This window comes from Oculina patagonica, chromosome 1, assembly GCF_052425735.1.
Source record: "Oculina patagonica isolate OP01 chromosome 1, crgOcupat, whole genome shotgun sequence".
In the NCBI taxonomy this organism is placed as follows: Eukaryota; Metazoa; Cnidaria; class Anthozoa; order Scleractinia; family Oculinidae; genus Oculina; species Oculina patagonica.
The window spans coordinates 7,075,789-7,084,445 of NC_135758.1; the positions used below are offsets into that span (position 1 = coordinate 7,075,789).

At 38.2% G+C, this 8,657-nt stretch overlaps 1 protein-coding gene across 1 annotated transcript in view; it reads right to left on the reverse strand.

Moving 5' to 3' along the window:
- The window catches only part of LOC144653876 (trace amine-associated receptor 7c-like), a 16,087-nt gene extending 13,611 nt beyond the window's left edge, over positions 1-2,476 (reverse strand). Inside the window, exon 1 of the mRNA XM_078514001.1 lies at positions 2,403-2,476. The gene's annotated coding sequence lies outside the window, so the exon portion shown is untranslated. The remainder of the gene's footprint in view (positions 1-2,402) is intronic.
- Between the last annotated feature and the right edge of the window lie 6,181 nt (positions 2,477-8,657).

An 8,657-nucleotide genomic window follows, 5' to 3' on the forward strand; every position in this document is an offset into this window, starting at 1 on the left:
TTGCGGTGTTTGTAACTTTTTTGGGAAATTTTGGGGGATGTTTTGTAGGAGATAGTTTTTCTTAAAGAATAAGTACAATTTAGAGAAATAAGAAATATTGGAGATTTAATGTGTTTTTAAAATTAGAATTTGAAGTTAAAAATTAGTAGACGGACACCAGACCGTCTCCTGACAACCTGGAGTGCTCTTGCGTGAGGTCCAACTGTCTGGTGGTGTTTCAATTTTTTTTTTATTCAATCCCTTTTTGAACCTTAAAAAATTTCATTCAAACTCAGGTAGAACCCCACCTTATATATATTTGTCACATAAACATTGGACAATTTTCCTCGTCACACGAGCAAAAAAGAGAAAATTGTCACCAAAAAATTACTCGTGTAAACTGGCCTTTTAATTGGCCGGCTGTAAAGTGAAATGTTGATGGTCTAACGTTGGAGATGTCAACTGTGAGGGCGGACATGTATGAAGTAGCTCAAGGCTCAAACAATTTCCCCAGTCAATATTTTGTGAGCAAACTAAAGTTTGTGAGATAAGATGACAATTGTTTGACCGATGTGAGACAGCAGATGTCGGCATCAGTTTTTCATTTTTAAAAGTATTAAAATAGCTCACGACAAGAGATAGTGGTCTAAGTCAAGAGTGTACAGAGCGAAAAAATAGATTATGCTGAATAGTTTGTGCAGCAAAGGGAAAGAGAAAAACAAATTTGCGAATTAAATTAATGGCCACTCACTCACAGTTATCTACACAAGATCGAAAACGGGAAAATTTGTTGTTTGGTAAATATAACGCATCAGGTTTTTACGAACAGCCTTTTGCATCTGGCAGGAAAAAGCAAAATAGTGAAAACTAAATTTATAATACTTTACTGATCTAGTCAAGTTAGATGGGCAATACTTATTCAAAGCCATCGATAACAAAATCCACCTGACCATTTAACTATAATTTAAATTAAGCGGCTCAAAAGAATGGTTGAATAACTAAAGAAGACTGGATATCGGCTCGCAAATAAAATGCACAAAAGCACCGACAAAAGAAAATTAAATGAGAAGCAAACGAAATTTTAAAGTATATAACCTACCTCAGCCAGGAGAATAGTAAATATTTTATGATTAGATATACGGACACAAACGAGTAGCACCGAGGCGAAAGCGACGGCTTGAGAAATGAACCAGGCCCGGACCAAATCTAATTTTATGTAGGCAGGGTTGCTTGGTAACACTGATAACGTCAGCCGAGTCGAACCGACGTGACTCTTCTAATGACATGAAAGGCTGTTTCGCAATATGGCCAAGCCGTAAAAGGCTTAGGATAAGCGAAATCAAAACTATCAACTGCAACAACAGATAAACAACAAGCTGAGAAAATTGTCGCAAGGCAGAGGCCAGAGTTTATTTATTCTTAAAGGTCACTAGATCGTAGCGTGTTTGAGAGTGTTCGAGAGTCAATAATCAGTTACAGAAGAGTTCTCAGTTTTAAAGGAGAACACTAATTTAAAGTTTATTACTTTTCACAAGTTTTGCTATCCATATGCGGAAGATATGTGTTTCCAGATGCCGCAAGTACGAAGAACAAAATTTGTGCATTGTAAATTTTAATATATTGTACATGTAAAGTAGTAGAGTGTCCCCAATTAGCTTCTGTTAGCTAAATACTCACCCAGACATTTCAATGAAGTTATTATAGAATGTGAAATGAACCAGGTTTGTTTACTCGTGCAAATTTTTGCTAAAAGGAAAATATCGTAAGAACTGAAATTCAATTTAAAGAATTACTTGTTCGCTCCTGTCTGTGAGCTATAGTAACCCATTTGAAGTTCTGATGGAAGGAATTTTAGCTTTAAGTTGTAGAAATATATGAAACTTAGTAAAACGTAGTTCAATTGAGAACAAAGAACCTTGAAGGTGTCAACCCTCGCGAGCGAATTTAGTTTTTTTTTAATGAGGTAAGCGAGTCTTTAGTTATCATTTAATATGCGCGCTCGGACTAAGAAGTGCGAACAAATCTGTAACACAATTAAATAGTTCGTCTCAGCAAAATTAGTTATCTTGCACTTTCGCAGCTGAAAACACCTCTAACAGAAAGCAATAAGTTTTAAAATATAAAACAGATTTTAAGCTACCTATACAATGAATATATTTTCTTAAATGTTCGTGTTTCCTAAGTTATAAAATATAAGTTTACAACAGTGGTTAGCCAACAGTTGTAGCGCGAGTTCACACTCACAAATACAAAGCCATCGATAAACTTAAAAAAAAGAGAGATTATAGTTTTCCTCAGCTCAAAAAAAAAATGGCTGAATAACTAACGAAGACTGGATATCGGCTTTTAAATAAAATGCGCGAAGCACTGACAAAAGCAAAACTAAATGAAAAGCAAATGAAAATTAAAAGTATATAACCTACCTTAGCCAGGAGAATAGTAATATTTTATGTCGGTTTAGATAAACTGACACAAACGAGTAGCAACGAGGCGAAAGTGACGGCTTGAGAAATGAACCAGGACGCCCCTTTATTCTAGTTTTATGTAGGCAGGGTTGCTTGGCAACTCTCAAAACGTAAGCAGCGACGTCGAACCGACGTGACTCTTCTAATGACATCAAAGGCTGTTTCACAATATGGCCATGCAGAAAAAGGCGTGGGATAAGCGAAATAAAAACTATCAACTGCAACTTACAGCAGATAAACAAGAAGGTGACTGAAAATAGCGACCTGGGGCCATTTAAAAGGAATGGGAATAGTAAACACTCGAATTACAGGAAGTTTGCATGAGAAATAATTTCAAATAAGTTCTTTCTTGAAACGTTATAGAGAAAAATCGTACATGTTTCAAACACACAATTCGCAACAATTTGTTATACATTCATGCAGGTACTGATACAGTCGAAATTCTGTCAGTATAAAGATATTTCGTTACTTTCTTGAAAATTCAGGGTCTAATTTCAGGAACCTTAAAAGCGTCCGGTTTTAACTGATGAAACCTTTTAAACGTGATACCAAAGAGTTTTCTTTTTAACTTTCGTAGAATCAATTAACAAGGAAATGACTTCTGGTTGATTGCAACTTACGGAAATATCGTAATAAACCACTCTGATCGACCTAAGTTATGAACCATGAGGCCGGTAAATACTTGCGGATATTCCTAAAAAAAAAATCATTTAACTGGTACGTCTCCGAGGATGAATGAATGAATGGATAACTTTATTTTTCGATGTACGGTATAACCGCTTTAGGTTACAGGATATTACAGTGATATTGTGCAACAGCCGGAAATTATGTTGCATAAATAGTAGTCAAGGTCACAATTAAAGTGCGAAAATAGACTAATAGAACATACACGTAAGAGTCCGAGAGCCTAGAGGCAGTTAGTACAGCCTAGAGAAAGCTAGAAAAAATTAGATAAAGCTAGAAAAATAAAAATAAAAAACTAGAAAAATAAGTCTGTAAAGAAGATGTTATTCGCGACATTTTCCCCGCCGTTTCTGAGTTTTCCTCGCCTCGGTAAGTGCCCTTACTTGGGTGTCCAAACCATTTCTCGGAGCAGAAAAGAGAGGCTGCTTTTAAAGTGTTTCTTCAAACGCGCCTTGTAACCTACTGTATCACGTTTCAAACTAGTTTGCATAACTTGCGTATAATGAAAAAAAGGTGAACATGAAATATCCTTGTTTACAGTTCATTTTCCTTGTTTTTAACTTCATGAAGATACAAGACCTATATAGGTCCCGTAAACTAACGTGCTATTTTTCTCGTAAAAAAAGTTTTATGCAACACCCCCATTTCTTTTGCGTAAATGACACTTCAGTGCACACTTACGAAAATCGTTAGTGAAGTAACTTATGTGTACTGCGTAAGTTGACCACTTAAGTGATTTAATGCAACTCACTTAAGTTACGAGTACACCTACGTACACCCGTAAGTGTTACGGGCGTTTTATGCAACCGGGCCCTTGTTCCCCTACAGGTCGGTTCTCTTAACATCCTGAGAAACAAAAAATGATGTTCAAATCACATACAAAAATAATGAATTACGAACACTAGGCTTTACAGTTGAAGAAGTTGGCTGAATTAAAACGAGATACCGGCCAAAGTCTATTTGTCCATCGAAGCTCGATATAGCCTGCGAGCAGGCTCCCCTTGCGGCACGCGCGAATATACCTTGGGGCACTCGCAACTGGTGAGCGAAGCGGTACAGCGGGGGTGAGACTGGTGGAGAGGTGAGCCTGCACGCAGGCTAGGTTCTGGGACTCAGTCGTCATTCAAATGTTCTACGAACAGAGTCACAATCAAGCCTGTTATTCGCAATCTTCAAAACCTCGTCGTGAATTCAGACTCTGTTGACCTTGTATCATCAAGGAAGATTATGTTCGTTGAAAGCGGGATGGCGAAAGGTCCTGTCTTGCAATTCTGGACAACGCTTGGCAAATTCTACAGTGGCACTAGCATTTCACGATATCGATCTTGATAAATTACGAATGAAGCGTATTGTTCCTTGACGCTCAGCTCAAACACCGTTTGGAAATTAAAGGTTTTCTTCCCTTGGCTTATTTTGCACGCCACGTTGAACATGGATTATTGCAGTTGTTGTCAGAATGGACGATTGATGCTTTTGGAGTATCTCCCCTTCGAAGCAGGTATTCCGCTGCGCAGGTGTGAACACTGATCTCTTCAACATATTTTTATTATTTTGACGAAAACAATCTTCAACCGTGGCTATATTGCAGGATTCCGATCTTAACAAGCGGGTGTCTTTTACCGCGCTTTCAACTTCGGGCACATTTTTCTGTGAATCTCTCTGGACCATCCGTCTGACAGATCGCATAGCGCCAACTGCTGGCTGGATTGCTCGACGTTTTTTAAGTCCCAATAGCTCTTGCACGGCGGTTCTAAAACGGCGGTCCCTATAGCAGTAAATGATAGGGTTTATTAAAGAGTTCAAGTACACACATGTCTCCCCCGACCGGAAAACCGAACTTGTAACACTGAAGAACCACATAACAGCCCATGGAGCAAACGAGAACAACACCACTGCGGTTACCATGAAAGTCGTCTTGGCAACTTTGGATTCGAGTTTGGCTTTAACTAAGGCGGTGACCTGGTTGTTTTTGTTTATCTTTCCTTTCCGTACTCCAAGGTATACCAAGATGTAGAAGTAAAATATCAATATTACGAAAATAATCCCCACAACAACAAGGCCGGTGTACCAGCCTTCGACAACACTGTTGTCAACCCCAGCCCATTGCATCACATCACCTAAAACCGCTACAAAAAACATTGACAACCAGCCGGCTATGGCGAGCTTTTTGACGCGATCTGTTGTGATGATCACCTTGCAATCCATCCATTTTCGTATCGCTACATATCTTTCCCAAGCAATCACAGTTAAATGATACAAAGAACACATGCAAAGAAAATCGTTCAAGCTCACGTTGAGCGCATCTAATAGACAAATATGTGCAAACGAAGTTTGGCGATATATTATTATATCAACAGCGACAGACAACGGTATAGCTACAGCTCCAATAAGAAGATCTGTAACAGCCATGCTCGACAGCAGAATGGCCGAGGGCTTTTCAAGTACTTTCTTTTTCCCCATTGCTACAATCACTAATGCGTTCAAAACAATGGTACAAGGAGACGTAATGCATCGGATAGCGACTAAAATCCAGGCGTAGATGGTGTTATCCAAGTCCCAAGTAAAGTTTGGTGTTGATGGACAATAAAACACTGACCTGATATTGCTGGAAGAGTTGGCGAGTGATTCTGTGGTGTTGAAGTCCATGTTGGTAGCAAGGAAGGTACAACATACTCCCAGGTAGAAGGGTCCCGGCCTTTGGTGTTTGTCAAATCTTTAATTCACTGAGCTGTTTATCGCCAAGTGTCTTTCTATTATTTGGACGTTCTCTTTTTAAACTTGACTTTGTCTCTTCAAATGCTTTGTGCTGTAGCCACAGCGCCACTTAATCCTAATGATGGATAAGATTAAAAAGGGGTGATGCACTGAACGTCTTGTTTCTTTAAAAATGCCCAGTTAATATATATCGCCGGCACTTATGACTTAACTTAACCATGTGGCTCAATTTGGACTATTTCTCGTATTTGACGAACCAAAGCTACAACCTTCCGTGATATTAAACACAATCACACAAATTCACAAACGTATTTAACGAGAACCATTAAATCTCTCAGATAATGATTTCATAGCAGAACACCAGAACACCGTTCTGTCATTCTGTCTAATTTCATGGTTAATTGTCAATGACTCAAGAAAATCGCAAACAAGAAGGATATGCGTGCAAATTAAAGGCACACTATCACGAGCTTCACTTAAAACATTTTAAAGCCTCAAGACGTATAGAAATCTACGAATAGTGGTCCAGTTTTGTTCAACGTTACTATGCCAGTGAACTGAAGCTATGAACTAGTGATATTTATGTGATGTCATCAGGAACTTTTGATCTCATTTTGAAAATGTCAGGCTGATTTTTCAAGTTATGCCCTTGTGGCCTGATTCAGCTAAAAACTTCCAACGGCTCCCATCCACAAAATTTTATTTTTTAGTATTTTAATGAGTTTTAGTATTTTATCATCCCATTGTAATTTAATATATTTTTCCTTAATATTGTTTTTGTTATCGTTTTCTAAATTTTATATTACTTGTCAATTTTTTTCATGTCACTTTTTGTCAATTTTAACATTTTTCTTTATTTTTCCAGATTTTTTGATACAGAATCGTAAGGTTTGTTTATTTTTACATTTCATAAACATTCTGGCATGATTTTGCATCAATTTTTGTTATTTTCCTACTTTCTAAGAAAATGGTGAAATCCATGATGGCGGATCCAAGATGGAGGCTCTTATGACGTCATAGCCAACAAAAATTATGTCATCTTGTAGAATAACCTAAGGGCTTTCTACAAAGTGTAGGAAGATTTTGCTTTGCCTTAATAGAACGAAAACCCGGGGAGGGGTTCCATCCAAAGCTTACCCCCCCCCCCTTGTACGGCGGTGGGGGTTTGAGTTTGCTTGTACGTCCGAGACTGAGTTAAAATCGTGAACTTGAAAGACAACTGATTTATTACGTTAAGTCAGAACCGAGTTTGCGACCTTTGTTTTGAGACGATAGCCTAGCCTGTTTACGTTTCACTTTTTCAATCCAGCTATGTTCATTTAGTTATGTGCTGATTGTATCTTCATTAGTTCTCAACTACTGTATATCAGCGAAGAATCCTGACGTTTCGCGAAGAATGGTATGCCTTTTCGTTCTGACCTTAAGCTGAATGACAGCTCTTTGGAAGAATCATTCGAACTCTATGATCCTGGATAAGTTACTAGTAACAAGCTGTCCTGCAGCTGTAGTTAATTATAAACAATTATCAAACTGTCCGAAGTTGTTTTAATTTTTTTTTAAATGTTACCTAACTGGTAATACAGTCGCCTATTCGGAATACAGCATTAGTTTCCTATGGTTTCTTACCTTGCATTGAACTGGAGGGCTCGAGGACCAGTTACTCATCTTTAGAACACTCTCCATGCGCCTTATTCATTCGAAACACGTGGCTGAATGGTTTCCTTGATAATAAAGTCCCAGTTGGAGGTAGAGTATTTAGTTGTGTCTCGCTGCAGCACCGGTAAATGAAGACAATGCTTAACTGTAGCATGATTTCTTTTTTGTACTGGAGCAAACAGGTTGGGGCCAAAGTAGTTCAGTTTCTGGTTTGACCATTTTTATGTGGTTATCAGACGTCCGAAACAGAAAAAATCGCGACTCGGTAAATGTTTCAACACATTCACATTTGCAATTCAAATTTCCAAATGTTTGTGACTGCTCCGTTTTCTTATATTTTTTGCAAAATTTCTTTCATTCAAATCTAGCAATTTGAAAATATGTAGCGTGGGGGCATTGAATTACTACCTTTTTTGAGGAGAAATATAGTCAACGCGAAGAGGAATGAAGCTAAAACAAAATGCGCGGCAATCTTAATTCATGCAACATGAATTAACGTCGGAAATAAACGATCACAAACAAATGACTAAAAGCTCGCTTAAATGTCAACATGTCAAAAGTAATTGTTTTTTAAACAATGTCTGCCTATACTAACGGTCCTATCCATGTAAATATCCGTTACTCTAAAGAAACTTCTAGTAGCATGTAAATATTATATTTATTTATCAATAAAAGCGAGTTCCCTTCATTTTACCGCCATCTTTAGGGCCCCTTACAGCAGTACGGTATATAAGATTTGTATTTAAAAAAAGATTGTTTAAAAAACCTATGGTAGCCGCCTATGGTCCGAGTCACCACGCAATTACATGAGAAGCATATGCGCATGCATGCTTATCTTGTCATTTACAGTGTCTGCTTTCGGGTTAGTCAACACACGTACGAACATCTATTGAGGCCAGCCACGTAAGTGTACTCAGTAAGCCTAGGGGCCGTCAGTGCAGTCTAGACTTGTCAAAAAGTCGACTACTGCCGGAAACGGGCTTTGAGGAAGTCTACAGTCTAGAGAAAGTCGAAAATTATAATAAATGACTGGAAAAAAAAAAGCGGCAAAGAAGAGTTTAGAATTCGTCCCGTCGTTTTCCGCCGCCTGTTTTCGCTTTTTTCGCGTTCGCTAACCCTTGGATGCCATCCAAGAATGTCGAAAACGGCAATTTCTCT